We start from the raw sequence: 5,260 nt of genomic DNA on the forward strand, positions 1-5,260 counted from the left end.
AGCCCATGATTTGACAATATGGTGCTACAGTAAATATGTTCTAATTATGGATTAATTAGGCTTAATAAATTCTTCTCGTGGAGTACTGACGGATTATGTAATTTATTTTTTTATTAGTATCCGAATACCCCATGTAATATCCTCCCGACACACCTCCTAAATTTTAGTCGGTGGATCAAACACCCCCTAATTCTGTTCGTACAAACATTGACAAAAATTGAAAAAAAAAAATGAAAACATGCTTCAAGGTCTTCTCTCTTATCAACGCTGGACGCGCAACGGCTGAACCCAAATCCTCAATCATCATCATGGATACAATATTCATCCACCTTCTCCTCTCGTTTATGCTACTTTGTCCCATAGCCATCGCCGCCGACGTGTCGGACACGCTCGGCAAGGGCCGGAACATCACCGACGGCGAGACGCTCGTCTCAGCCGACGGGACATTCACCTTGGGATTCTTCTCTCCCGGGGCGTCAACCAAGAGATACCTCGGCATCTGGTTCTCGGCGTCCAGTGTCGCCGTCTGCTGGGTGGCAAACGGTGACCGCCCTGTGAACGGCAACTCCGGCGTGCTGGTCGTCAGAGACACGGGAAGCCTTGTGCTGCTAGACGGCTCTGGCCAGGTCACATGGTCATCGAACTCCACCAGCTCCTCGTCATCGGCGGAACGCAGCTCCTCAACTCCGGCAACCTCGTCGTCCGCAACGGAGGCAGCAGCAGCAGCGCCATCCTGTGGCAGTCGTTCGATCACCCGTCGAACACCATGCTGTCCGGCATGAAGCTGGGCAAGAACAAGTGGACCGGCGCCGAGTGGTACCTCACGTCGTGGCGCTCAGCCGACGACCCGTCGCTGGGGGCCTACCGCCGCGCGCTGGACACCAGCGGGCTGCCCGAGCTTGTCGTGTGGCAGGGCAACGTCAGGACCTACCGCACTGGCCCGTGGAACGGCCGGTGGTTCAGCGGCGTCCCGGAGGTGTCGGCGTACAAGAATTTGATCTGGTACCAGGTGACGACAAGCCCGGCGGAGATATCCTACGGCTACACCTCCAACCCCGGCGCCGCATTGACTCGTGTCGTGCTGACCGACACCGGCATGGCCAAGCGCCTGGTGTGGGACTCGGGCGCCCGGACGTGGCAGACCTTCTTCCAGGGACCGAGGGACCTCTGCGACGCCTACGGCAAGTGCGGGGCGTTCGGGCTGTGCGACGCCGGCGCGGCGTCGACGTCGTTCTGCAGCTGCCTCACGGGGTTCAGCCCCGCGTCGCCGCCGGCGTGGTCCTTGAGGGATACCTCAGGCGGATGCAAGCGGAATGTGAAGCTGGACTGTGCCAATAATGGAAGTGGCACCACGACGACGACGACGGACGGTTTTCTGTTGGTCCACGGAGTGAAGCTTCCCGACACACGCAACGCGACGGTGGACATGAGCATCACGGTGGAGGACTGCATGGCGAGGTGCCTCGCCAACTGCTCGTGCTTGGCCTACGCCGCCGCAGATATCCGCGGTGGCGACGTCCGCAGCGGCTGCGTGATGTGGACGGATGACATCATCGACCTTCGGTACGTGGACAAAGGGCAAGATCTGTACCTGAGGCTGGCCCAGTCTGAGCTGCCGGTGGCGCCCTCGCCGCGGCGGCGGCCATTCCCTACTGCACCAGTTGTCGGTGCATCCGCAGCCGCCGTCGCTGCCGTGGTTCTTATTGTTTTGTTGGTCGTACTTGTGAGGAGGCTCCGGCAACCTATAATCCCAGGTAAAATTACTGACCCAATTGTTTGTTTTAACTTTGAACATTTCAGATTACCATAAAAGGGCAACACACCATGCTAACATATGTGTTGACTGTTGAGTTTTCCAGCTGTTCAGAGTGCCTCTTCGGGTGTACCTTCTACTGAACTACGCAGACCTCCGTTGGTCCCTTCTGTTGGACAACGTAGTCCTGTTCTCAACGTGCCTTCTGTTGAACTGTCTACTTTGAGGAGGACTACAAATGATTTCTCTGTAGACAATGTCATTGGCCGTGGAGGATTCAGCACCGTATTTGAGGTCCGTGTTCATGTTACCAAACGCTATAATGACAGAGAATACTTCCGATAGCTAGTATACTAGTATTGTTCATATGACAAGATAAATAATCAAAGCATGAGCATAGCTACAGCTTTCATCTTGAAGGACGGAACTCTAAAATATTTTCATCTTGACTGTACTATAGGAGTATTTCACACCTGCTTTGCAGTTTGCACTGGAAGTAGTGTATTTTACTGTTCTGACATTCATAGCTGACATGACTGTGCAATTACCAGGGAAATTTAACTGATGGTAGAAAGGTTGCTGTAAAGAGGATCACACAATCTTATCTTACCGATGAAGGTGGTGAAATTTTCATGAGAGAAGTGCAACTGATGTCAGAGCTCAAGCATGACAATCTTGCTCAGCTCCTTGCTTATTGCAAGGATGGAAATGAGCGGATACTAGTCTACGAGTACATGGAGAACAGGGGCTTGAACCTTTACATATTCGGTACTTGCATGCTTTCAATTTATAATGCACAGATTATTGATATCCGTATAGATGTATGATCACAATGTTCAGCTACTTCCAAGCGCTCATCTGCTCTGTGTGTGACTGACAGCGAGAGATCCCAGCCACCGTGCCCGTGCTTTGTTGAATTGGGAGCGGAGGCTGGAGATAATTGTAGGGGTTGCCAAAGGCGTTGCTTATCTGCATGGACAGGAAGTGATACACAGGGATCTGAAACCATCAAATATCCTCTTGGATGAAAATTGGAGAGCTAAGATTGCAGATTTTGGCGCTGCAAAAGTTTACGTCGATGGCCAGACGAATCCGACACTAGTACAGACAGAGTATGACTGAAACCTGACCCCCTCGGCTACGGTTTCAATTCAAGTGCAGTAGAATCACTAGGTTACATGCATATATAACACTAGCGTGGGTGGCCATGCTTCGCGTGGGAAGGAGGTGGGAAAAAAAATGAAATTTTTTTTATTGGGCGGAGATTGTTCTTTTTTCGAGGAAAAAAAAAAGAAAACTTATCGGGCGCCGGATGAACAGTAGCGCGTCGTCACTGTTGATCAACAGTGATATGCGTCTGCGAGAACCCTGATGAACAGTGCGTGACGCTGTGACACCCCTCAAATTTAAAGTCCTTACTGGCGTGGGTGCCCATGCTTCGCGTGGGAAGGAGGTGGGGAAAAAAATGGGAAATTTTTTTATCGGGCTGACACGGTTCTTTTTCGGAAAAAAAAACCCTTATCGGGCGCCGGGTGAATAGTAGCGCCCCGGTACTGTTGAACTATAGGATTCTGAGTCGGAAAAAACCTTATCGGCCGCCGGATGAACAGTAATGCGCCCTGGTACTGTTGATCTACAGGATTCTGAGTGTGTGATACGCCGATAAACAGTGCGCGACGATGTGACACCCCCTCAAATTTAAAGTTCTTGCTAGCAGGTAACCCGCGCTTCGCGCGGGAAACAGTGAACGTTAAAAAAAAGGAGCGCGGGAAACAGTGAACGCCAAAAAAAAGGTTGGTACTGTTCCTTAGCGGTCGGGTACTGTTCATCTATAGGGTCTGTGCGCGTCGGATGAACAATGATGCGCGCTGTGACACCCCTCAAATTTATAGTCTTTTATAGATATAGATTAGTGAACTTAACTATGATGTAGTTGCTTCTGTTTTCTGTTCACATCCACTGCATGCTTCTGTTTTCTGTTCTCAATGCCAATTGCCAAATCCTCAACTTACTGAACTGTTTATATTGGCAAAAGGGGATATAGGGCTCCAGAGTACACAGCGCAAGGGCCGCAGCTGACGCTGAAGTGCGACGTGTATAGCTTCGGAGTCGTCCTGATCGAGATCATCAGTGGCAAAAGGAACACTAGCACCCCAAAGCTCCTTTGTCATGTGAGCAAACAGCTAAAACACCGCGAGTTTCTGCAAGAAGATGATCCCTTTTGTCCATGAATTGAACTGCATTATTCTCTCTGCATTTCTTGCAGGCCCAGGAATCTTGGAACCAGCATAAGATCAAGGAGGACCTTCTGGATTCAGCCGTGGGCCAACCGGAGCCGGAGATCCTCCTTCAGCTGGAGAGATGCGTGCAGGTCGGCCTTCTCTGCGTGCAGCAGTCGCCCGCCGACAGGCCATCCATGGCTGAAGTAGTCGCGATGCTGACGACGAACGGCAGCAGCAGCTCGTCGCAGGCCCGTCGTCCGGACAGCAGTGCCGCCGCGTCTCCTCTCGCGACGCAGGACGCGTCTGGCGCACACGGCAACTCCATCTATCTCACGTAGACGACGTAGCAAGTCCAGGTGTGGAAATCTGACACAGGAAGGGCGCCAAACAGCAACCCCTGCACGCGGTTGCCAATTTCTGATCTCAGACTTGAATTGGATCACCGTATTGGTTAGTGATTGCTGCTACACAATTTGTAGCATTGCAGTTGCAGGAATGTGCTTGTGGTACGGTGGTAGGATTGTCCAGTGAGGCGCTACCCATCAGGGTCTAGTGTCGTACCTGAAAAATATGGTGTGTGGTGTGAGTGTGAGGTGTGTGAGTTTGTGTGCGTCCAAGTTGTACCCGATCAAAATATATATATATATATATAAATAATTGCTACTTGGTTAGTTACTTTTTTGCCTCTTCTTTTTTAATACAGAGGAAAGCCCTGCTTTTATAGAAAGAAACTTTTTTTCCTCTTCTCCCCGTGTAGCGAATTCATGTTGCTGAATTATTACGAAAGAGTTCATGGGAACTTTTATGAAAGAGTAGTATTGTACTGTACAGCAAATCAGCGGTTCTTTTCCCGTTTACATGCATGCATGTCAGTCAATCATCGACTTGTTTGCAAGTCTGCAGCGATGTGAATACAAAAAAACGTTCCATTTGCACTCTCTTGTGTCAGTGTGATGGAAGTCAAGAAAGCAAACCAGTGACTTACTCATGGCCACATGCAAATAAGCCCAAAAGTAGTGCCGGCCATACGTGCCGAATTTAATTGCAATCAATTAGAAGAATAAAGAAGAATTACTGCATTTCTTAACTTATTTTTTCTCTTTCTATTTTTCTTCTTTTTTATTTTAAGGCACGGTCGGTCATGAAAAACAAAAGAAGTGTTGGCCGGGCCACGGTTTAGAACGACCCAGCAGCATCCATTTTTACTACCGGACAAGAGTAGCCGCAATGTTACGGTCCATCGACATCCATTTAACTACCGTATAAGTTTGCTAAAAAAAATCTA

At 49.8% G+C, this 5,260-nt stretch overlaps 1 pseudogene; it reads left to right on the top strand.

Moving 5' to 3' along the window:
* Positions 1-305: 305 nt before the first annotated feature.
* LOC136498319 (G-type lectin S-receptor-like serine/threonine-protein kinase At4g27290) lies at positions 306-4,596 on the top strand (annotated as a pseudogene).
* The last annotated feature ends 664 nt before the right edge of the window (positions 4,597-5,260 follow it).

Source organism: Miscanthus floridulus, chromosome 12 (genome assembly GCF_019320115.1).
Source record: "Miscanthus floridulus cultivar M001 chromosome 12, ASM1932011v1, whole genome shotgun sequence".
Classification (NCBI taxonomy): domain Eukaryota; kingdom Viridiplantae; phylum Streptophyta; class Magnoliopsida; order Poales; family Poaceae; genus Miscanthus; species Miscanthus floridulus.